General features: G+C 35.4%; 1 protein-coding gene across 2 annotated transcripts in view; it reads right to left on the bottom strand.

Annotated features, from left to right (window-relative positions):
* Positions 1–27415, bottom strand: part of DOK6 (docking protein 6) — a 255270-nt gene that overhangs the window by 210747 nt on the left and 17108 nt on the right. The gene's annotated exons all lie outside the window — the stretch shown is intronic.

Genomic DNA, 27415 nt, shown 5'->3' with positions numbered 1-27415 from the left:
CACAATTTTAGATAGGCATAATGCGGGTTCAGGGCAGTCTGCAGAACTGGATGACTTTTAGTGGCCCTTTGCTGTCATTGGTTGGTGGGAATCCATTAATTTTAATTGTCCTGTACTGCTCTGTGACACTTTTACTCCAACTGGTGACAGTGGCAGAACAATTTACTAAATGTATATGAATGCTCTGAGCAAAAAGCCAGATATGTTCTGCTAGGGATCATCACCTAGGCTAAAATTTCTTCAACTTCAGAATCCTAAAGCAACCACCCTTACTCTATTTCACGTACAGAGGAAGGTGTGAAGTGAGCTGCAAGGTCTGAAAAATTACATCTGCATGATGTGCAAAAAATATACACAAATATAAAGGATAACTAACCACAATCTGTAACTTGTCACCTTTTCTTTCTCCAAACCCAGCTACAGTCCTCCCTTACCCTAGCCAACCCTCACTCCAAACCCCTCGTTCTGTACCAAGGATGCAAGATATGAAACAGCTTACTAAATTTAGCTGCAATTATAGACTGAAGTAGAGTTATTAATTATTAGTAGGTCAACGGCTTAAGGAAGTAAATGCCAACACAGGAAGGTTTTATACCTTGTGTCACCCACATCACTGCTGATGGTAGAGGAAAGACACATAGGAACCATAAAGACCCTTTCCAGGGAGTTGCATGTACCAATCATTCCTCTCCAAAATGCTGCCTGGCTGGTCAACAAAGACATAGGAGTGGTGAGCTCACTAGTGCTTAAATTCAGAGCTCATTAAGTCCTACCTCTCTCTTGTGTATCAGGTAAAAAAGTATTGCTTTACATATTCAAGATATGTATATGTATATGTATTATTGCAGAACCTCTTTGCATAAACAAATTGACCCAAAACAACCTCCACTACAGTTAAATATTTTGGCTGGATGAATAATATTTGGCTGATAACAGCTTGGGATAAAGTTCATATATTTGTTTTTGGCAAAGGAAAATATGCAGAGAATTTTATCTATAATGTTATCTCCTTTGTTTAAAAACTTGTATTTATAAACTGTTTGACACAGACTACAATGTAGAACTGCTCCTGAATTTAGGATATTGAACCATGATAGTTTATATTTTATGTAAAGAAGGTGTTCTATTATCTATAGCTGGCCGAGACAGTGACTCTCATCCTAGCAGATGACTGAGCACATATAATATATACTTTCCTGCCTCCTAGCTCCAGAAATGCAACATACCTGGGCATGAAGCCACCAACCCTCAGGAATATACAACACTTTCACAAGACAGCAAGGAGCATACTCAGAAATACAAGAAACTGAAAATATACCACATCCCCACACTGGCTGCTTACAGGACACAAAGTCTTTTTTCTCATCTACAAGATCACAAATGCTTAGGTCTTGGACACCAAGGGAATATATAAAGCAGTGGGACAAAGCATCAAGGTCAAAAGTTTTATTTCTCACACATAATGGATACTCTATGTAGGTATATAAATTGCTGAAAGAAGGGGTTCATCAGAACAAGTATGATACAAGTCTGGAATTAACTCTGGGATACAAAAAGGAATGAACTTGGCACCATTTCCTCTTCAAAACATTGTCTGTAATTCTTTACGTATGCTTCTTCTGGAACATAAAAACAACTGAAAAAAATATTAAAATACATTAAGAAGTCTAATTTTTTTTTGTGTGTGTGTGTGTCTATCAGATAATTGAAAGAATTACGAGAGGATGCACATGCCCTGAATAAAAGGTCCTAAGAACCTACACGGGATGCCTTGGTGCTCTTGGTGAGAGGTTCTCTCAGTTCATTCAGGTTTATCAATTCACTTTATGAGGTCACTCTTTATGAGCCAGAGAGTGGAGCCATTCTTGTACATGGTTATCAACACAAGGAATGTACCAGTGCAACTGAAAACATCACATTTTTAAGACTGCCCTGGAGAAATGAGAGTTTTAAAGAAGAGATGTTTTTAGATTAAGACAACCTGCATTTCGTATGAAACACTGAAAATATCCTTTCTTATCTATACACAAGTTTGAGCTTGGTCATTTTAGTTGCCCTTTTTTGTTAATACAATGGGGAGCAAACCATTGATCTTAACAATGCAAACTGTCAATAAGACACAACATTTATTTTTTTAAATCTTATGTTATTGATAAAAATAAACTTAATCTCTTGACAAGTTTGTTTTATGACAATGAGCTTCTGACACAGTCTTTCTAACCTTTCATCTTTAGTTCTTCCATATGCAAACCCGTACCACATGCTAATGAAGAAAACCTGTTGTGATCAATCAGAGGGAAAACAAAACCATAAAATATGCAACAAAAATCAGCATGACACAAACACAATAGATCGTAATTTAGCAATTGTTTTGTTTCCTGGGAGCTTACACAGGTCTGTTTTTATTCAATTATCACAAGAAGTAATAAAGTTAGAGGCATACCAATGGAGAACAGGTCATTACTGAGAGTTAACTTAATACAATCCACTGCTCTTTTAATCACTCAGCAACTAAGTTAATTAGCTGTTAGAGGTTAGAGAACTTTTCCCTAAACCTAAGCATAGTACATAATTTCTTTCTTATATTCCATATATATTACAAATAAATTGATTTTATTTCAGTATATAAAAAACTATTCCTGTCAATTACTGTATGAACACTTGATTGGAATGTAACCTGAAAAGATAAAGTATAAGGTACATGATATATGTAATTTTTTCCTTAAAAATACAGAATCTGTCACCTTTTCAGTATCATGAATTCTGTCAAGTAAAGATACACTTTATAACATCAAAATTTCATTATAAATACTCAAGGACTTCCAAACCACAACTGAAGAGTCTTACGTGTCTTGTATGCAAAGCAACTTATTCCAATGGCTACCAGCACCCTGGTAAGACACATAAGACAGTACTCAAGATTATTTTCTTTAAAGAATATGATTACGTATAAAAATTGCTTTAAAATAAAGAGGAATAAGCTGCATCACAGTTACAGCAGAATAAGAGCACAGAGGTATTGAATAAGATATTGCTTGTAGATACAGTCATACACAAAATTATGTAAGTATCAAGGATTACTTGCACGAGATACATTTCTGCCTTAAATTTCTCATTCTCCCATTGTCACTTGTTCCCACCTTACTGTCATGTTTAACACCTACTTCTCTTTCCTTCTCCTAAACTCCTACACACTCATACACAAATATTCTTTCATTGCTATCAACTATTTAGTCCATATGTCCAAGACATTTTTAAGAACAGACAGTAGTTTTGCACAACACTGGTTACTTAGAAAAACACATTTTCTTTACCGTGCCACTCAAACCATTATGTTTTTTCAGTTCTTCTAGTACTGAACTTGATAGTATGTGTTATTATGTGGCAAGAATGCATCAAGTGCAACACAGTGTACATTTCTCATACTGCAACAGTATCATTTGATATATATGCATATATAACCAGACAAAAGACTAGTAACTGAAATAAAGCTAAGCCTCACTGTAAAATCAGAATTTATGTTCTGATTCAGACTCTCTCTATATATGTTATTATAAATAATTAACTACACATACGAGTCAGAAATTAAGTCCACTAGATGTCTCACAAAGAAGTCAATATATTTTTACTCAGGTTTTACATTACAAGTTGGTAACTCCCTGGTCTTTTGTCCACTGGTAAAACCAGTTATTTTTCACAGAGCTGAATCCCCCCTAGAAGAAAAGATATTAGAAAATACTACATTTCTCTTACTAACAAACAGATAAATGTAGGCTTTTTCTGAAGAAAAGCTTTTTAAAGAATAGTATGGATAATTTTATGAAGTCTCAAGTGGACTTTTCTAACCTTCCCATTAAATCAGTTTTAAATATAAATTCTGAATTGAATCTGAAATTTGTTTAAAAACGTGTCTACTGTCAGCTTTTTATAGAATTAGTTTCAGAGAACAGATGGATATTTGAATATCTTCTTTAAAATTTATTTATGTAAGACTTTTGGTAGAAAAAAAGGGCTGCATTTAGAGAAAATATCCAACAGGAAGATAAAAGAAAAATCCAAAAGTAGGACTGGAATTTTTCAGGTTATATTTTAAGGACTAATAAAGTATCTGTAATTGAAGATACCACCAAGCAAGTACTTTGGTGAAGCTCATTTTTGCAAACATACAGGAAGATCCACATAGACCTGCATTGCCTTGCCAATTCCTCAGGATTTAGTTTACCTTAATCTCCTTCCAATTTACTAGTCATACTGAAAATACACAATGTATGTCCTCAGTTACTTTGTGCTTTAGACATGAATATTTATTGGCAGTTATCTTTTTTATTGTGGTAAATTTTGGAATTTAGGTGTTAGATCCCATTTTTTGTATTCTTGAAGTTTTTGGGAGGTGATTTATTAAAAAAATCCTTTTGTAATTACTTATAAAACTCATTATATCAAGAATACAATGGACTTTTTCAAATCTCAAGTATGCTTATGTACAAAATAATTACTGCCTAAATACTGCTCCAACAATGTGCTGGGCAAAAAAGCAAAATTATCACAATGCAGACTGGAATGGAATAAAATAAAATAAAATACAGAGCTCAAATCTCTACAATAAAATTAATTTCTTCCCTCTCTGTCACACAACACAAATATCTCATATTGGCTATGTACTTCCATTTTTCCTTTCCTTTATCTTTGCATTTTTATCTGCCTTTGTAACCTAAAGAATGAACAGTTCTAATACAGTGAATTATACATTTTCAAAAAGATTAAGCATGAATTAGAAAAAAAAAAGAACATATAAAGCCAGTTACTTTTGGCCTTACTCAATCCAGACTTAAAAGCATGACTCTGCTGACTAACACGGCATTGCTGAAGGTCAGCAAGATCTAATGCCTGCCTGTACTGAGAAACAAATGAAACCATTCATTGTAAGCTGCCATGAACAAATGATAGCAAATACTTCAAACAGAAATAATGGAAAACAGTGCAGAATGAGCAAAGATATCCTAAGAAATAAAGCACGGTTGCAACTTTTTCATATGCCTCTAACCACTATCACTTCTACATAATGTACATCTCTGTTCACACCATCTAATTGTGTTACTACCTACTTCTATAAATTCTCTTCATTTCAGATATGATTCTAAAAATGGTACATGATATTCCATTTATTGGTTCTGCTAACAAGGTCTACTTTGTTTGTCTGGGATGAAGTTAATTTTCTTCACTGCAGCCTGCATGGTGCTGCGTTCTGGATTTGCAGCCAAACATATTAATAACACAGCAATGTTTTGACCATTGTCGGAAAAGTGCTTGCACAGAATCAAGGTTTTCTTTTCTTATTACTTTGACCCTGTCCCCAGCATGGGATGGCAAGAAGCTGGGAGGGAAAACAGCCTGGAACAGATGACCCAAATTAGCCATACCATGTAACATAGTGTTCAGCAATAAGAACTTGTATAGAGGAAGAAGAAGGGAGCTGAAGGATTGTCTCCAAATGCAGCTGATGCTTGGTGAACAGCTGGACAACAGTCTGCTTGTAGGAGGTGGTTTCTTTGAATCAGTTTCCTCCTTCTTTCCTTCATCTATTAATTTGTCTTTACCTGAGCAATGTATTTTTCAGTTTCATTTTTCTTATTTTTTCTCCTAACCTGTGGAGCGGGGAGAGTGAGTGAGTGGTTGTGTGGGCACCTGACTGCTGATTAGGGTCAACTCATTACACAAGGCTACGTAAATGTAGCTTTCAATTCAAATAGTATTTATATATTTAATGTAAAACATCAGAACTCCTTTAAGAGAACCTTATGCTACTCCAGAGTCCACAGTGAGATGCTCTGATATATTATGTAGCTCTTACCATATTCTGTTTGTGGAGCAGAGATGAAAATCACATAACAATTGTACAATACAGATTTCCACGCAAACAACAGCACTGTGCTTTTCCTATCTGAGGATATTAGTAACTTGACTGCAAAATCATTTCTCAAGAACTCTGTCACCTCTCCTTCCCTCAATGATATCATTAAAGCATTTCAGCCCTTCTTTCTCTCAATAACACACTATATGGACAAGATAAACACCACATCCTTAAACACCACATCAGTAAATGGCGTTAGCTGTTCAATAAGTGTCACAAAATTGAAGTTTACAGTAACCAGATGATTATCAGCTGTTCTTTTGTGGTTTTTTGTTGTGTGAGGTTTTTTCTACCCTACCATCTCATCTGACACTGCAACTATTCTTATATGTGAATTCAGAGACAAAATTTCAGTATCATAAGACACAGAGGTTTCATTACCATATATTTGGAATGCCTGCATCATTCAGAAACAAGCAAGACATTAGAGCTCTGCAATAGTGAACCCAGTACTCCAGATTACATTTTACCCTGACGAACAAATTGCTTCTGAAGAAAAGTGCAGTACAAGAAAACAACGTAAAATGAAACACATTAATAAGAACATCAGTACAAATTGGCTAAGAAAAATTCAAAAGAAAACGAAAAATGCATTCATATTCTCCTAAGGGAAGAAACATCACAAAAACCAACCAGGCATGATATAGTTCCAACTCTAGGAAATCAGTAAACATCAATATTTAAACTAAAACAAAGCTCTCAGTAATTGACCTATGTCTGAGGCACGTCCCCTTATATCTCTGTCATTAACAACAGTAAAAATCTCTCTACTGTTATTTTTCTGTATGCTTCTTTAAATTAAGAAAATACAAAAGTCACTTTGAAGGGAAGGCAGGGGAGGCACTGTAGATTTCAATTTTGTTTTCCAAAAGGAGCTTCAACTACTTGTCTTGAAATGTAGCTCAGCTTAACCAATAGAGTATTATAGATGACTGGTTTTATTCTAACAAACTTTAATCAAGCAAATTCACCAAATACCGTAGCTTTTGTGAATAAAATAATTTCTGGGGAAAAGCAATTGTTCACCACTCTCCAAATGAAACTCCAGCTATAAAAGGACACACATATATTAAACATATATATTAATGCCTTTAAAGCTGTAGTTGCTGAAAACCTCAGTTTTCCTGTGATTATCCATATTCTTTCCCAGATCACAGTAATAATTGTCATTCATTAAGTTTATTTAAAACTATAACTTAGATTATGCCTTTTTACCTGTATTTCCATAAAGAAATAAACTCCTTGAATGTTCTGACTATCAGTCATTTTCTATTTTTAGACATTTGATCCCACAAAAAATAACTGTCTGAACTAAAAAAGACCTATTTATCTAGAAAACTAGGGGGAAGGTTACAATCTTATAAATATGTATTCTGTATGGAAGAAACCTATACCAAGTTATTATTATACAAGAAGCTACCTGATCATATTTGCAGAAATATCTTGCAGATCATATCTTGCAGAAAGACAAAAGACTTAAACTTTTCTTTAAATCCACTCCCTCTGTGTGTTAGGCAACTTTCAGGTGAGGTCAGTTTGCACCTAGATCTGAACTGCACTAATTTCCTGAAGTACTGCTTTAGGGCAGGATATATAAATAGCAGTGGCTATGCTACAAAAAGAAATTGGTAACTTCTACTTCAATCTAATAAAAGTGACCTTAGCATGTCTCATAAATCTAGCTTTTCCATGGTAAAAATGGAAGTAATTTTAATTTCTGAAACCTTAGGACTAAAGTTCTACTGGACATAAGAGAGCATGAGAATTCACACAAAGCAGTTGTGAAAAGGGGTAGCGCAAATCACAGTTTTGGTAAGGACCCTTAGTCCTACACAACCTCTGCTTTAGGTACCTAAGGTAACTTTTTATGTGGCCTGCAGACTAACATAATTAACAGTGATCTTTTTTGATGGCAAATGCTAGGTTTTCTGAAAAACAGCCGACAACCATATACACAGAGGACCAGTTATAGGTGTACAACCCCCAGTAACCTAAGAAAGGAAAATGACCCACACCACCAGCCACTCCAAAGGCCATTGAAGGAAAACAATTAGATGGCTGTCCCTGTTGAAGACACCCACTGAAGCAGGTAAACAAGGAAACTCTCTCCAAGAAGCCATGCTCATTAGATAGGGTCATCAAGGTATAGGACTTATTATGAGAGAATTTGGGAGTAAAGCAGAGAAAATATTTGGTATTCTGTAACACTTAAAAAGAGATGTTTAGGGAAAGGATCAAAGATATGTAAAAAGAGGGGTCAAGATGGATCTGGAAGGGATAAAAGTGGGAAAATAAAAAAGGACAGATATTGGTTGCATGTTAAAAGGTTGTTCAGCACACCTGCCTGCCTGCCTGAGCCTTGTGCTACACCGTGGCCCACCCTATCTCCTGACTAAAGCCTATCTTCTGTGTGGGTACACTCTCAGCTCTGAGCATGCATGTATGGGAGCCAGTGAACTTTGAGCTGGACTAACCTGCAAGCACAGGATGAAGTCTGAGTGCCAGCAACTCAAGTGAGACCATATATATCAGGGGCTCACAGGTCCAAGTGCTGCAAGCAGGGAGATGGAAGTTCTAGGGGTCACCTATTGCACAGGTAGGGAGTCTAAGACCAGGTACAGGAGAGGAGAGACTTGTAACCAGCTGTGCATGTGTTGCCCCCCAACAACTGGCTTCCCTGGTGACATATATGAAAATAGGATTGGAACAGAAGATCACTTATGCAGGTGAACAAGGAAATGTAAAGTGCAACCAAAGCAGAGTGTTTCAACACACCAGTATGTGCTCATGAGGGTGAAGTTATTCAGATGTTATACTGTGGTGCCATTCACTCAGGAGAGAGAGAAAAACTACGAGCAATGGCAGTTATCTCAGAGTCTTGCTAAAAATTAAATTTGGATAAATATGTATCTAACTGCATTTCTAGGTAATAAAATTACTCCCTATATTCAAATACCTTGCTACATTCAATTACAAAAGCTAGTTTGCTTACATCTCTAATGTCTTCAGTAATTATTAACAACCCTATCAGAAACTGACTGAGGTTCTCATGTGGAACACACTCTTTCATCAATGACTTGGGTAGAAAATGCGTATTCTACAAGTGTCATGACTTTCAAGGGAAAATTTCAGTTTTCATAAAAAATCATAATTTTTCTTTTAGAAAACTATTCCAAGTCACCTAGAAACATCCTTCCTGCATGTAAAACCATTCTGAAGCCAAAGTTCACAGGTTTTTCAGTCCTTTCAGTCTGGAACTAGCCTGGTGAGGAGATTTGGATCTCACAGCTTTCAAATTCAACCAAAAAATACATTCCGACATCTCAAAACCTCAGGAACAACCTAGAAATCGTGCAAAACCTAGACACCAGGTCCTCAATATGAATCCAAATGCTCTTTAGATAAAATTCCCAGGAGCTTGGATTTAAGAATGTGTAGGATTTTCAGGAAGAGAGAGGGTCTCAAAAGCCTACTTAAAAGTTTGAAATGAAACATTTTTTCTATAAATAAACTTTCAGAATTTCAATTCTGCAGAAAATGCCAGCTGCTCCTTCCACTACAGATTTTTTTTCCTATTAGTTTTTGGTTTGGAGTACTGAGCAGCACTTTCCTTTCAAACTCTGGGGAAACAGACATCTCTGGAAAGTATAATCCTTTCTGATATATCCCTCAAGATAAAATTCAACTGCAAATCCCCTGAAATATTTTCCACAGCTCTTTGAAAATTAGCTTAAAAATACATTAAGAATACGTAAATTCATAAACACATATACTCGTATCTATTCACATAAACACATACTATATGGAAAAATTTTAGTCCAATATCTAGTGACTGGTCTACTTGAATGATGCTATTCCTCTGCTTTGGCTACCTCCTAAAGTTTTCATTCCCTCCTCCCCTCCTTCATCTGATGGAAATATGTAGTCTAAGAGTGAAAAGTTCAATTTCTGGGCATTTATGTTTGGTCATGGTAACAGTTGCAAATGCAAGATCGAAGAAAGACTTATTTTTTCTCAGTGGCTAAGGTGGAAGAGTACTGTGTACCTCCATCTGTCACTGACTTGAGATGTGACCTTTTTAGATATAGTTTCTTCATCTGTAAAATGAAAATTGGATTAACCTACTGTACATCAGAACATTAATTTAATTAACGTTTTCAGGAAAGAAAGCTTAGAAAGTCAGATGGAAAGCACTTACAAGTAAAAGTAATATAACTGCTACAAATCAAAAGACATTTGGGATGAATATATTAAAACAACTGTTTTAAACATCAGAATTCATGTAGAAAAAGTATACTAAATTCCTATTGATTATTCAAGTCTTTTCTTGAAACATCTGGAGATTACTTGCACTTTTGGCTCTCATACTTCCCTAATTGTATCCTGAATAATACTGAATATTTGTAGTAGCTGTATAGCTAAATAAACTTAAAAATAAGGAGAAGCAAAGAAAGAAAAGCCTCATACAGATGTAGGCTTTTTATTTATGACTTTCTAATAATTTCCACAGCAACATGTGGCAGTATCATAAACACAGGCATCATGAAATCATGACATCTTGGGTTTGAATAAAAGCCACAGTCCAGAAGCGGAAATGCTAACAAAACCTAACAAAAACATCAATAAAACCTGAAAAAATAATTAAATGTCACTTTAAACATCTGTAACTATTTTTGGACAAGCTCTTAAAGATTACTTCCACTTGGAGAAATGCCACTCCATCCTTACCAATCTATGGTTTTCACATTCATTTAACTGATGTTACACAAACATTAAAGGATGATCCCTAAGTTTCTGACAGGTATTATTTCCATTATTAGAGCCTGTTATTGCTATGAACATTTATTTCCCATGTTAATAAAAATCATTAATATTTATTTTAACATTTATTTTAATATTAAGCAATACGAAAACCTAAAAATTATGATAATATATTCTGAAAAATGTCCCTGGAAGGCTTTTCATAAGAAATGAATTTGAATTAACATCATACAATAAATTAAAATAATAGTGAGAGAGTAATGTATTTTTCATGCATTATTATTTGCATCCCAAAGAAGAGCACCTTGAATCTATATATATAAATTTTCAAACTCTTGCTTCTCTCACTGTAACTATCATCTTCCCTTTGTTACCGTCTCCTTTTAGTTCCACTTCTTAAATTTCACCATAGTTTGTGTTTTGAATTTTAAAGAGTATGTTTGCAGATACAGAGAAAAAATGTCAGAAAGAACAACAGTGTTCCAGTCTTATGCTTCATAGAGCATAAAAAAAAATTACCTTGTTCTACCTCTACCTTGGAAAGTAGTTCAGATTTTAAATATACAAATAGCATCTGAACTTTTCAGAACAAGAATGATACGTATACATGCTTGTGTATTTTTTCATGTTGTAGGTTGACTACATGTCTTATAACAGTAGAAGAAAAATTAACAATCCAAGGTGAAGGGACATTAGTTCTTTACAGAGCTCTGCACTTCCACAAATTACTGATACCAAATCGGTGGGCTTATTTCAGGACCTAGTGAATATATCTAACAGTGGAAACCTGTCTGGTGGATTCAGTCATTTGGACCATTTCACGATGAAGGAGGAGGTGACGCTGACTTCTACAGAACAAACTTAAGACTTGGCTTCTCAATATATTTAGATCACTGAATCACTTGAAAGTATCTGCATAATTGTGTATATTTATTCCCCTAAGAGTTCTGCCCATTTTGTACAGTATTCTTTGCAAGCCTGAAATCATCCTTTAGGAAACGTTTCTGTATAATTTTTAATTAGCACAGGTATACACAACTTTCAATATATTACTGCTACCACTGTATCAATGGAGTTTCAGCTTTACTGACTTACAAGTCTTACTTTTCTTCTTAGAGACAAACAGAGAGATTACCAAAGACAAGCATACCCCAAAAAATTAAAACTAGTATTTTCACAGAAAAATATAGGAAGGATTTGTCCTTTACTTTACAACTCAGTTATTTGTCAATATTTTAATTATACTGTTTATAACTGAGTCTAGAACATTTCCTAGTGTAATACTTTCAACTGATTTTCCTCTGCACTTAGTTTGAATGACATCTGCTATGTTAATTACTATCTGAATCCAAAGGGGAAAAGGGGAAGGCAAATAGGGAGTGAAATGTAAAAATATGAGTCAGCAGCTTTAGTAAAGTTTTAATCATCAGTTTAAAATTGAAAATTCAAGAGGTAGAAAAGCTAATAAATAAAAAATGTTCTTGCACTACCATACAATAATTAATGTGGGTATGCAGTAACTAAACCAAATTTCTCGAGATGTCCTAAGGCAGGCAAAATGTAATACCCAATATCCTTTGATCCATTTTGTGAAAGTTTAACTATATTTTTTGAGAAGAATTTAAATTTGTGCTCTGATCCACAAGTAAAATCCAGAAGCCAAAATGCAGGATCTCTTACCCCAGGTAAGCATTAATTAAAATTTTTGAAGTAAAAAGTAACCAGGCAATCAACACTAAGATAGCTTCAGACACTGCCATCCTGTTGAATTTATAGCTACACACAACTCTGAGCAACAGTAAGAACGAAGTCTCAATACATCATACAGTTTCACCAATAACACATTTCTTTTCTTTAAGTCATCACTCCCCTGGTTTTAGATTTCTTAAACCATTGCTTCTTCAGGAACTGGAACCAAGTGGTTTTTTCTGCCGAACCAGTGAAGCCCTTTCAACTCCAAAATGTAGCAGACTGAAACCTCACTTTTCCAATTCACTTTGGCTTTGTCTGGATTTGGAAGTACTCAGCAGAGCATGAAAAGTATTCCTTCTCTCACAGAACCAACTTCCCTCAAAGAGTGATTATTTTGTTTGTTAGGTACATACTTATGACAGTTTTATGTTCAAATATACAAATTGTAATAACATATTTTCCAGAAGTATCTACAAAGGATAATGAGCGTAAATGATGACAAACTTCATACATGCTTATTGTGAAACTAGGAACCACTGCTTGGCACAGGCTTATTACTCTGACCAATGCTGAGACATTTTATCAGAGTTATGCATCTGTTGATGATCTCAATGTAAGGCTTATCATCACTCCTTTGCTAAAATACACATCCCTGTTTAGAAAAACCCCAAAGTACCTATTGGTCTATTCAGAAGCATCAAATTGCTTCCATTATTTACCTGCAATTGTGTACAAAACAACAAAGATAGCTAAGTATGAATCACTCTAATCATGTAAAGAGGATAATACTTGCAGCAGTAATGAGACATATGATAAGGAACAATAGGAATTGTGATTTTACTTGGGAAAAAAATCTAATAAAAAAAGTCTCTTAGAATTAAATTATAGTCTATTACATAGCACAGAGCTTTTCAAAATTGCAAAACTGCTGTCTTTATTTTATTATTCACCCTGAACTAGCAGCTCTCATAAACTTTCTAAATTCAATTGCTCCTACCCCAGCCCAATCTTCCCATCCAATTTGCATTAATCCAATCACAGCACTGAGTGGTTCCCTTGTGAGAATGCAGGCCCTTAAAAGAAAAGGCTAGATGTACTTAAAGTACTTAACAAAGGCATCCCACTTTCCTTAAAGAAATAAAATTAATAATCTAGAAAACTTTACCTTATATGGTCACATTTTAGTGACTATTTCCACATTTGAGTGTTTGAAATCAGTAGACTCGCTATTAATAGACTAGTCACAGTAAACAGAAAGTCAAATCAGTATTCTTGTTCAAAATTCCTATCGATTTCTACTAACCCATGAACCAAAATGAACCATAAATAGCAATGCAAAACCAGCTGAGCCACCAAAGAAGGAATATACATGTAAGTACCTGGGGATAGGAATGGCCCCAGACAAAGAAAATTCACAAGGAGACTATTCAGACACACAGTGAGAGAAGCTGCAGTTTTCTGAGGCATGCTGCACCTCAAAACCCCACAGCCTCAGGATTACGTCTGACACGTGGTCAAGAACGACTGAGCCAATTGTTGAGTTTTTTCCTCCCTTCATTCACTAATCCAGTGCCTCTGTAGAGCAAGTGGAGATGGTGCTAGAAATTTGCAAAAAGCACAACCATCTCCTTTTGAAGCAGGCAGAAGTCAAACTCAGAAAAAAAGGTGTGATGTGGTAGGTAGTCTCATCAAAGGTTCCCTTTCGAACCCAAGGATTTAGAATACCTCTGAAGGCAAAGCAGCTGCAGGTTCTGCTGGGCTGAGAGAGTTCTCCAGGCTTCCCATGGGTCAGATCACACTTTGGAACAGGTAAAGAATAATGAATAAACTTCCAGTAACGCCTTGTAAGATGTTTAGCATAAATTTCTAACCTTTTCAAATTATCCTGTTGTCTTGAGAGCATGGAAATCATGGAGAGTAGTAACTAAAATGAGAAAAAGCAGAAGACACTACAGACATCAGAAAATTGACATCATCTTGATTGTACCTGTAGTTTGGTTGGTATCCAATACAGGCTAAGAAGCTTTCGCAGCTCCTTTCCAAGAGAAATACTAGAGGAAGAAGAGACACTAAATCTTCCTGAATCAAGTTTCTTCCCATCCTGACTTTGCATTCTGAATTGGAATGACCTTTCACTCAGCCATCAACAATGACCACCATTATGAATTCAGTTTAATTGAATTCAATTTAATTGTTTAAGAAAAATGGGTATTTTTATTTGCTGCCTTGTTTCTATGATATAAATTACTACACTCCTTCGGGAAATCAGTTAATACTTGTAATGAGAGCATCCCTCTGTTAGTACTTAACCTACTGACTTAAACCCGCTCACATGCCTGTACTGTCATCCTCATGCGTGTTCCAGCAGAGAATATGTTGTGTAAGCAAAGCAGCAACCCTGGACTGAGTCAGTCTCTAGATTCTTTATACAGTTACCACACAAAAACTAAAGCTACTATAAACCTAAAATCTCAGGAGAATTTTAGCTTTTTTAAAAGCATATTTCAATTCCATTTAATAAATCTTCTGGAGTCTTGGAGAAATGTAGGAACAAATCAACTGGGACAAGATGAAAGAATTTATGAAGTGATAATATAGAAAATATAGAAAATATGTGGTCCAAGAAAGTGTTCACAATGGTTTGAAAAAAATTCCAATATGTTTTCCATCTTCTAAGTGAGTAATTAATATTTCTACCATTTCTGTTGCTTTCTGCTACCAAATACTATGGTGATTAATAAGTAAACAGGGATATGCTTGGGGTCAGGCATCATACCTGAGTGGAAAAATGACAAACTTTGTACTATTATTATTATTATTACTGTTCTGAAAAAAAATATTTTCAGCTTGAAATCCTGCAGAAGTACATATACTGTACTTTACACTTCAATACTGATTTAAGTACAAAATTTTACAAGAAATACTATCTTAGCCTACTATTGAATTTATCCTAAAAAGACTTTTAGTCCTTTAATGCCAAAAATCCTTTATTCCTCTAAATGCCTACAGTGTGAAAAAAAAGTCTCAAGAAGAGAATGGAAAAAAAAAAAGCTAATTATCTTTAAGTGATTCAAAGGGTATTGTTCTTGGCAAATTTTCTGCTTGGTACAACCATTAGAATTCCTGATAATGTGGGGAATGAACAATCTTTAATTATTACTGTAACAAGAAACATGCAAAAGAGAAGTAAGGAAGCACTCAGCCAAGTATCACATTCCTATGTGAGTTAGAGCAGCATGAATTTCTAAAAAGGAGAAGCTTTGAATAATATTTTTTCTTCCCCTATTATGTTTACTTTTGTCTCACAGTCTTATTAACTGTACTGCATCCAGGATTTCATGATCACACAGTATTATCTTCTGCATCCTTGACTTCCGCCTGGGATTTCCTACGCAATACAAGCAGAGGAGCATCTCAGAACTGTGACTCACCCCTCTATGGGATCTGGGATGTCGTACTTTAGAGGTATCTGTCTATAGTTCTTGATTGTAGACTTCCAAGTTTAATTGAGTTCCTGACAGGTGATTTACCTACCTCAACTAAATACAAGGAGCTCAGCGAGAAGAACAGAGGATTGAACATTCAGATCTGTTCAGCCTAAACCTGGGGAACCATATACCATTCTATGTCTCCAGGGAAAATAAATGGAATTTAAACAATTTCACGTTTTGCAAGCAACTCTGTTTTGGCAACAAGCAGCCAATGTGTCTGCCTTAAAAGGAAAAAAAACACTTTAGTATGTTAGTATAATTCCAAGTATCTTCAGTGATCATATATACTTATGATATACCACCTAGGATAAACCACTGATTAATGATCAGTGACACGATTAATGAAACTGTTCTCTTCCTTCCTTTGGAAGGCTTGTACGTGGCTTGTAAAAGACAGCAGCTTGTCATTCCAAGTCATTACTAAATCATGGTCCAGGCTCACTGGTATTAAACACAATTCTTACTGTATGCCACCTTGAAGATACTCCTTTCAAAAAGAAAAAAAATCAAGACAAAACACAACACCAAACCTAAAAGCCTCCTCTAAAACAAAGAGGCATTAATTGAGAGAAATAATCAATTTTCAAACTCAGATAAAACTGTACACATGGAATGATTTAAAAAAAAAAATATATGGACCAGTCAGTATTTGGGTAACAAGAATCTAACTTGCACAAAACTCATACACCAAATCACATAAAGTAGTATCAATTGAATTTTAGAAACTTCCCACCTTTTGGAGGTCTTCCTCATCAGAATTACCATAATTCAGAATTCATATCTCAGAACAGAAAATGGTAATCTCTGGTTTAGTCCAAACATAATTTTTATAATTCATTTTTCAGCTGCTAAGCTCCAATTAATTGGCTAAGTTTGTTAACTATTTTACTAATTCTAACAGATGTTTTTTAAAAAATATGAGAAGGTAAGGGTTGTAATCAAATGAAAGATAAATTATTCTGTTGTTCATGAAGTTTACGTATCTGTGCAAACTGGCTGTATACTTCTCGTATGAATGAGTATGTTTGGTGTGGGAAGAGCTCTTCAAAATCAGCTTCTAAGGAGCCAGCTGGAAAGAAATAAATGATCGAGCAAATGAAAACCAGGCAATAGTGTCACTCAGCCCTCTGGCTTCAGAGGACTTAAAGCACATGATGATTTTTAATGGGTTGGTTTCCTTGGCAAAAAAATGAAATAATTGTTCAGGTCCCCAAGAGATTAATGATTTTCAATTCCTAAAAGCTTTTTAATCTGGATTTGTTGAATTATACACAGATTTGAGGACTTCATAATCTTCGAGGATTAATCAGTTAATACCAAGTATAAAATGTTCCACAAATATATTGAAACATAGGCATGACAAATCATGGAATATTTTAATGAAAAACAGGACTGAGCAAGGCTGTGAGGAGGAGAGGTTTTCCATCATTTAAGCTAATACACTGAATAAACACTTAAAAAAATATCTTTGGCATAAGTAACAAGTAATAAAATGGGCACTAATTTTATAAAAATGTTCTTCAAAAGTAGAGACCCTAAATTCTCACTTAAGTGTCCCTCACAGTTACATACAAGTCTCATACAAAATGTCAGTAGCAAAAAAATGCCATTTATGATGACACAGCATTCAAACTCGAAGTACTGCACCCCTTCTGTGTGAACTGTTTACATGTGCCCCCAATGCCATTTGCTGTGTGTCTCAGTGAAATAAGCAGTGCAGTTACAATGACAGCCACTGCCTCAATGAACAGCACCAGCAGAGTGGGATTTAGAGCCACCCTGTGCCATTATGCAGAATCCCACAAAAGTGGTTGCACAGCTACCAGCTACTCAGGAAGTAAGCAATTGTACACACATATCAGAAAAAGGCTTCCATAAAGCAAAATGAGAAGTTATTTTATGATTGAAAGCAAGATATATCCCCTGTCTCAAATCTGCATGATGTATTATGGCCAATGAGGAAGCAAGGATTATAGAGTTACAGAAAGTGCTTAAAAAATTGATCAAATTTTTCAAGAAGTAAAGTTATGACACAAGAAAATGTCCATTAAGTTAGGAAAAAATTTAAAAATCACTGATTTCTGGGGAGTTAGGATCAATCTTTTTCTGTCTGAAATTGAGTGTGCAACCTTCACCCAAGGGGCAAGCAAACTCTTTAACCTCACCTAAGGGACAACAATTCTACATCGCTTCCAAATCAGAAAGAATTGTTTTTACTTGTGAACCTGCTGTTTCCCTAATGATGACAGCTTGCTTTTTTCTCTGTCCAGCTTTACAGTCCTGAGTTAAGTGAAGATCAGACATGAATGATCACTGTACTTACCAGTGCAAAGGAAGGATAAGGAATGCTACGATTCATCCCTGACACGGTGGTGCTAAAAGAGAAGCAATGCTGCTGCTATCTTTCTCAAGAACATGACGGTCACATTAAGACCAGTCCACGACACAGGAAGTATCATTTAAGTCCTCCATCAAGTGAAAGAAGACATTCCCCTTATACCTATGAATCATAATGAAATGGCAAGCTGTGCTTCAGAAAAAAAATTTAGTTTTTCTTACAGTCACCCCCTGATTCACAACAAGCCCATCAATTTTGTGCTTCTTAAAGGCACTCTCAGACACCCATTGTTATTATGCCACATCTTTTCCCCAGCAACTTGTTCAGGAGAGATACTTTTGAGGAAAAGAAATGGCAGAGAGAAAAGGACTTGGGAAACATCACAGTATTTGATCTTGAAAGACTTCTGTATAAGTACTTTTCATTGTTCATTAAGAATGGGAAACACTTACTAATATTGAGCTGCAATGGTATTTATAATTTCTTCTGTAAAGGAAATACTGGTTAAAAATTAAGAAGAACCTTACACTCTGACAGTAGGATATTGATAAGCATTATTGACTACAACAGGGAATTGCAATGGATTTGGATTTTTTATGGCTCCATCCCTCTTCTAACAGTTCATTTTGCCATTTGCAAAGACACGCTATTCCACTTATTTTTGGAATAATTTTTTGATTTAAAATTAATGTTGCAAGGCCCTCAAGAAGTATCATAAAACATTTCAAAGCCAGCAGAACGATATAATTTTTATGCAGTGAGCTCTGTAGCACTGCATTTCAACTGTCAAGACGATATCTTAATATTTCATAAACGTTCTTCCTTATTTTATGAATTTCAGGCACTTATTTAAAAAGCAGTCTCAGTCAAGAGTATTTGTTGAATAACATGTTTCCCTGGCACACGCAAGTGGACTTACTGAATCAAATCCTGCAGAATTATTCAAATGTTTGTCTGCATTGTTTATATTCTCCAATTCCAATGTATTTTCCTCTCAAAATCAATTCATTCAGGTTTTTACTTCTACAGACATCCATCTGATAAATGTGAAAGTTAAGCATACACTTTAAAAAAAATTAGTTTATTTTCATTCTAATTCAGAACAACAAGAATTTCAGGACTGTGTTTAATTGTCATTTGCATTCAAATCAAGGATTTTGGTTTTCTGACAGCAGTACTTTATGTGGAAACATTAATTTGAGGTAGACTACTGTTATATTGTCACAGAACCCAGCTGTTATCAAGGCTGAATAGGTGTTAAGCTTGCTAGAAATGTTTGTCAGTTTGGGGGTTTTTGTTTTATTTTTTTACTCTGTAATTAATTGCATGGTTTTTAAAGACACAACATAAGATGGGTCCCTAGTTAAAAGCAGAACAAAAAAATCTGACTGAAGCTCCTTCCACTAATACAAAGACCGTAAATAAGGTAATTATATTTGTTGTGCTGTTTAAAATGATGGAGTTGTCTGAAGTTTGTGCCTAGAGATTAAACAGATGCTTCTATTCCTAGCTTTAATTTTTACTTTCTCTGATGTGTTCCAATTAATCAATCCAACATTAGATATTTCTGTTAAAATAATTTATTTTTAATCTTACTATATCATAGAAATCTTATTTTTGTGGGGTTTTTTTCCCTATGCCAGAGACTTGCCATTTTTATGCTACCTTAAAGGAGATATGGAACAACAAAAAACCTGCAACAAAAGTAATTTTATAATCTGTCTCTAGAGAACTCAGCAGAAACTGAAGCACAAACTGTTTCCAAGCACAATGTCAGATATATATTTTTTTTAATGTTTCGAGTAATTTTTTATAATAAAATTAATGGCAGCATTCTCTGTCCTTAGGCAAACAACATTTTCCTTTTCTATGCACATTCAGCGTCTTGTAGCTTATTCACACAAGCTCCTAAATACTATGGAGAAAAATCCATAACATATGCATAATATTTCAACTGTGAACTTTATAGCCCATTATAAACTCTCATTTGAAACTGTACATCAATACTATTATTAAATATTTTGTTATTATCAGTTCTAGTCCTTTAGTAATCTCTTTTCCTTCTGTAAACATATTTCTGCTACTATTCCTCAGCTGCCCTTCAACAATGAAGCAAATGACATGGAAAAGTTTGTTTTGTTGAGCAACATATCTATTATCCAGAACAAGTACAAATTGCAAATGATGAGCAATTACTAAACTCAGGGAATTTAACAGTGGAATTCTGCTTCGGGCTTATATATAAAATATTATGCCATGAAATAATTAGATCACTGAAATGAAATAATTAGAGTCATAATAATGTAACTCTACACTTTTATCACTGTATGCATAGCTGGATTTCTACATACTACAGAAAAGTGTAACTTAAGACCTAAGCTCTGTAAAGAACCTAGATTGTATTTTCTAAAGGGAAAACCACATTTATAATGTGAACATGTATAAATATTTAGTATTTAGCACACCTGAAATTGTATTGTCCTAATAATGACTAGAATAAACCATTAAACAGGGCTAAAATACTTTGTCTAACCATGACATAAGTGGCATAATCCCCTAAGAAGATTTTTCTCCTTAGGAGGATAAATTTTAATTGCATTTTTTGTCAGTACAAAAAGTTATGGAAAATAATTTGTAGTTACAAAGGCACTACAAACTGGTAGAAGATATACATTCCCAAATGTGACTAGTGAACCAGACTCTTTGGAAGTCATGAATGAAAGAATTTCATTTCGCAATTTAAAAAAACCCAACAACATTTTATATTACTGATTAGCATATGCACCTGTTCATTAAAAGGAACTGAGTTTGCCCTACTATAGTACATTTATTCACTGAATTTTATGTGCTTAAGTTGAGACATGCAAACCTACACTTCTACTTAAAGATCTGCAGAGGGTTTAAGTGAGCCAGGCACTCAAGATTTTTGATAGAAAGTTCATACTGTAAGTAATGTTACTAATAGGTCCTAATTTTGTTAAAGACAAAAGGCACGTTATATCTTGTTTAGCTGACACCATCTCCATTTTACTGATGGAAAGTAAAATGGAAAGGTGAACTCTGGTGATTTTAAATGTTGTGAGCAAGGCATAAAGTGGACCACATGGGCTTCAAGGTAACTTTTGGAGTAATTATAAAGGAAAACAGATAAAATGATACAGAGTTCTGGTAAAGAAGGTATGAAATCAGTTAAAGCATCACTGAGAAGTCACGATAAAAGGAAGAAAAAAGTGAGGAAGTAAGTCAGACTTGCTAGAGAAGTTTTACACCACTCTCATAAAAAAGTCCCCCTTAAAATAATATTCTTTTATTAGTATTGAGGCAACTAATTTCATATGAAATAGTAGTATATTAAATTGAATCTCTAGTGTGAAGATGATAGTTTGATTCCTATTCTTCTGTCAGCATCCTTACTCTTCTCAGGGCACCTTACCCATGCTAAAAAAAGATTCAGTCTCATGTGAATGCATAACCAAAGAAAAACTTCTCCCATTTTTGCAAGAAAAATTACATGTTCAACTATTAATACAGTTGCTATCAATGTAAGGCCTCCTCTCCCACCTTCAAAGCACATCTTGATGACATTAATCCAGAATTATTTCACCTGCAGCCAGGGATAAGCTTAACATAATGGAATCTTTCTAAAGTCGGGTTGATTAAAACAGCCCTATGAATGCAAACCAAGCTAAAAATAGGTGCTAAATTATTTTAATCTTGTTATTGAATAGTAACAAGACATCACAAAATGAAACCAATTTGTATTATACAAATTGTTTTCTCTGCTCTAAAAGATCTCAGGAAATGGCAGGGCATTTTGTTAGAGGTGTGAAGGAAGGAAAAGAGTTGCAACACTTGAAGACTTGATTCATACAGCTGTGCTTTTAACATAGAAACAGGTTTTAAAAGATTCTGAGCAAACACATCCTATAGATCTTAGGATTTAGGTTAGAGCCTCTTGAAAAACCTGAAGAAAAAGTGAGATTTAACCCAAAAGAACATGAAGACAATAGCTTTGTATGTCTAGGCTCAGCCACCCTTGTTGAAAGTAGTGCAGAGGATTGCCAGTTATTTGACGTGACATGCACATGCTTAGGAATTATGTCTGGCAGATAAAACACACCATTACATCCAGCATCCACTGGCACCCTCAGCACAGACCTCCCTGTCCAATTCACAGCATGATGCCATGAGGAGAATGGGTGTCACTCCTTGCAGTCTCAGGTATGCAAGAATCTGAAACGATGCACACAACAGCTTTATGACAGTGATGGTGTAACAACAAACACACAGACAAAAATGCCTCCCAAGAATGGGTCTTTCCCCATCTGACTGCCATTTTCCTAGCAGGATGACCTACTCAGTACTAAAGCAAAGCTTTAAAGAGGTTATTTTCTGCATGATTTGTCACTGAGCCACACTGAACTAAACATAACACAGATAACCGATATGTAAAATGTTTTCCCGCATACCAGTTTGTGCAAATAGTCTTTGAATGCCACTGCTTTAAGACCTTGAAATGTCTATCAGGAGTTGAAAAGAAGGGATGGCCAAGCTCTCTCAAGCCAGGGAGACTTAGTTATCCTGTGCAAAATTCTTCAAGCAGACCCATGGTGACCAAATCCATTGTACAGGAAGAACAACCTCTATCCCTTCCTGTATGGTTTCTGCAGGACCACTAACAGTGGCCTGGAATTAATTCTACACTGAGAGTCAACCTCATATCACATCACATGTAAAATCAAAGATACCTTTGTCCTCTCAGTGCTTTGCTACCCATGTGCTTGGATACGTACTGAAGTCAGCTCAGCTCTCCTTTAATTTCAGTGTTAGACTGATTTATTTTTAAGAAAAGGACAGTGAAATAGTATACAGAACCAGAAATAGTGCATAAAACCAGAACCTGACATAAAATTGTACCGCATCTTTTCATAAGCTTCAAGGAGAATACCCACAAAACGATTGCATATAGGAGACACAGATTTCAGGAGCACTTGCCTTTTAAGAATGAAAAGCATTGGTAATACAAGAGAGTGGCATGCCAATACTGCATAAAAATTGCTCGAAGGCCTTCAAGACACAAAACTGTGAAGCTGGTTTACCTAAAAGCCAAGAAATGCCTGAGGTCTCAATACTCCTCAAGTAAATGCAGGAAAATATTGAACCCAGGCCTACAAGTGCACGGCACGTATTAACGTAATTCAGTCAGTCTTAAACCCACATAATTCAATTTCTCACAGTGTTATTTAGTAAGTTCTTAGATTCAGGTTTCTCTGATAAGATAACCACGCATGTTCCCATTTTTGATGGGAAGATTAAAGACTGCATAACACAAGGAAGGAAAATCCTATCTTATGTAAGATTAAAATGGCTTAAAATCCCATAGACTGAAATAAAGATTTTCCTTTTATATTGGGATCTGTGTCTAAGCCACCAATACTGTCATTCCTGTCATTCCAGAGGTGACCTCTCAATAGAAGTCCTGAGAAACACTACAGAAACATACATGGAGGAAGAGGCTTCTGTCATAATACATATTATAATAACTTCAAATCAGTATGACACCTTGCTATTCACTGACTGAATATTCAGAAATGCTTTAGATAGGTGAAGTTCTCACTATGCAGCTTATGCATGGCCTTCTAAGCAGAGCTGCAGAGACACATCTTAGATAATTCTTCAAATCCACTAAATTGCATTCAACAATTTGTCTAAAGTAATTTTGGTGAAACTAAATATATTCCTTTACTTGATTCCTGCTCCTTTGTCATCTCTTTCACGATCTAGATGCATAGCTATTATAGTAAGTAACTTTAGAGTTTAGACAAAAATGTCAGGTAACAACTCTTTCTAATGAAACTATTATTCACACAAGTAATTTCTCTTTTGTTTATTTTTGCAACAAGAAATTATTATTTTTGTTTAACTCAATTACAACAAGGAGTTGTAAATGTCAAACGTTGTTCTTTAATTACTGCAATTATTTACACTTTTGTTAGAAATTATATAAAACAATTGAAAGAAGTATTCATTTAATGAATCAGCATTTAATTCAGGTATGAAAGGCCACAGACTACAAGGATAAAATGACTTTCATATTCGCTAGTGTAAATACAAGTTCAGTTATGCAACAACCTTTCCAACAATGTTACCAGTAAAGAGAAATATTCAGCTAATTCACCTTAAATTAAGGTATCATGAAATCTGTCTAGCAGCTTAAGAGGGAGGTCTACAAAGATTAACAGACTTACACAAGGCTTGAAATGGTGTGAAAAATAGTGTATGTTTTGAGGAAGTCTGCACTTACACACCTTCTCAAAACAAGCTGGGCTTTTAATGTTGTGTTCAATCAAACTCCTGCTTGCTTTCCCATCAGTGTAGCATCATTGCATAAACACACAATCAAAAAAAAAAAAAAGGTGAATTTTGCTGAGCAGCCACATTAGCTACATGAGATGACACTGATTCTCAATTCCATAAATAAGACTGTTACACTTATCACATTTTCTGCACTTTACAAATAAAGACCTTGGCATTCTTTCACTCTGCATGGGTTGTCTTCTCACTCAGCACTTAGTTTCACATCAGTTCCACTTGCTGGAACCTCCTTATTCAGATTTAACCTAATACTGATGATTATTACCAAGATGACAGGCAAAAAAGGGAGTGTGAAATATGAATGCAGAGTTTGAAAAAGATTACTCTCATCATTGATGAGACAAGAATCACAAAGCAGCAAATCAAACCATGTGACTTCCTGGCACCATCAAAGCTCTTAAATGCTTGAATGGAGAAACTAGTTAGCAAAAACTGTCCAAAGAGAGGAAACATGTTTGAACTCTAACACTGCTGAGAAAGCAGCATGTGAAAGTTTCCCAAGGACTGACTGATAAGCTCTGGAGACCAACTGTCCCACTGAGACTGCAAGAGCTGCTACACTCACAACACTGACCACTTGTTACACGGACAAGGCCACGGGCACACACAAACATCAACAAGATGTTGTACAGCCCATGCCATCCAAGAAAGCAGTTTCTGGTACACACAGACAAAGGCTATGGCATCATCTGCAGACCTTCCTCAACACCTCTCTAAAAGCCCCTCCAGGCATGCTTGCACAGTCCCCTGCTTCTGGGTAGACAGTACAGAGCCACTGTGGCTTACTGAATAAAAGGTGTCCTAAGCAATACTGGTTGTGATTTGTGTATCACCTCAGCTGCTACTTCTACTAGGAAAGAGGGAATTTACAACACTGACAAAGAGGTGGTATGATGGCTGTTTGTAGAGATGGAACCAAGAGAAACATTATCTTAATTGTCTGCGGTTTTCTAGGCCGCTAGTAGAGAAGATATTAGCTAAGAGCAAAGCTTGAACAGTGTGCTGGCATTCATTCAGCTACAAAGAAAATGGTCATGCTGCCAAATGCAATTTTTCCAGCTGCCAGTAAGGCTTGGAAAGTCTAAAGTCCTGTGACCTTGGACAGAAATGAAACCTTTGCAGACACATAGGTAGATTTCCACCAGGGAAAAGGGTGAAGAACAGAGGTAACTAGGGACAGGGCAAAAGGAAATGGCCTCAAGCTGTGCCAGGAAAGGTTCAGGTTGGACATTAGGAAGAGTTTCTTCACAAAAAGCATTGTCAAGCTCTGGAATGGGCTGCGCAGGGAAGTAGTAGAGTCACCACCCCTGGAAGTGTTAAAGAAATAAATGGGCAGGGCACTTGTTGCCATGGTTTAGTTCACATCATGGTGTTTAGTAAAAGGTTGGACTTGATGATCTTGTAGGTCTTTTCCAACCTTAATGATTCTACGATTCTACAAAATGAAAGGAGATTATGTTGACAGAAGCTGCTTTTGTGGGGCAAACAAAAGCAGGAAAGAAATTTTTCAGAGTTTTGATTACTGGAATAGAAATAAGCTGCTGACTCAACAGCACTGGCAGCAGATGCATAAAAGAAAAAGGTTCAGAGAGCTTGAGAGTGTAAAACACAAATTGTAGCTGCTTATTTTCTATTATTCACCATAGATGACTGTTGAATTGCCTGAATGTAGGTAGCAAAGGGCCAACTGAAACCTGGAACTAGACCATGAACCTATCTTCCCTAATCTTTCCCTTTTTATGTTTATCCTGGCCATATATGATTAGCATCACCGAACTGGATGATCCCAGGCTTGCTTTATCTTCTTTGAAAATGACATCTGACATCATGCATTTAGCTATGTTTTCAAATGTACCAGTCAAGTGCCTGAAATTTTACAGGGTTTTTTCCCAGTTACATCAATAATACATTATTAAACACTGCAGTTGCAAGAAAGTAAATTCAAAAGCCAAACATTTAAAATTTAACAACTGTATTTCAGCTTATATGTTATTGTGTTTGTACATGTCATTATATTAATGCGCAGTTAAAACAGCCCCCAGTAAAAAATCAGGTAGGACCTTTTCTCCTGCAGCAAAATCCCTCCTACACAAGACTACCAAGTATTGTGGGCTAAAAGTGCCACTGTAACACACGTAACAATGCTAGAAACTATAAGCTGCAATTTAAGCTACAGAACTTATATTCCTTTATTCTTCATTTAGAAAATGTTTTTCATAAATTATATTGACTCTTTCTAAAGTTTCTTTCATTTGCTCATTCCAACTGCTTACTTCAGTTTCACCACATCCATTTTCTGCTTGTCCAGCACTGTCTGAAATCCCTCTCCAGAGCAGAGACAATGTATTGTGAAAGAGAGTGAATCAAGTTAATAGCCATGCTTGCTACATTTATGATGCATCAAAGAGTGGTAAGGGAAAAATGCAACTATGGAAACAAACTGTTTCTTCATTTTAGCCTGTTTTTCTTTCTCTTTTTTTAATTTTTTTTTTTTCCTTCCTGGATTGCATGCCTTTGTCCACAGAAAGTTTGGAGCAATTCTCTTGGAGTAGTAGAACTTCAATTTGCTTAAATCAGATCAGATGTCTGCCCTAAAACCAGACATGATAGAAAAGAATATAAGTTATTATTGATTCTGTTTGCTTTATACAAATGACAGCAGCAAATAAAACAATACACTGGAAAAGCACTCACAGGAAAATTTTTTAAAGGAATTCAGGAATCTAACTGGAATAGAGGCATGGAAATATCAATTGTTTCATTCTTACAAAATATTATTATTATTATGTTATTCAAATTAAACTGTTTAGTCCACTGCTTTTCAAAGCAGGAAATTCTCTTTAGTCC

Source organism: Corvus kubaryi, unplaced genomic scaffold (genome assembly GCF_017639235.1).
Source record: "Corvus kubaryi isolate FWS band 111438036 unplaced genomic scaffold, C.kubaryi_AGA036_p1.0 132, whole genome shotgun sequence".
Classification (NCBI taxonomy): Eukaryota; Metazoa; Chordata; class Aves; order Passeriformes; family Corvidae; genus Corvus; species Corvus kubaryi.
This window is presented reverse-complemented; position numbering and strand designations above follow the sequence as displayed.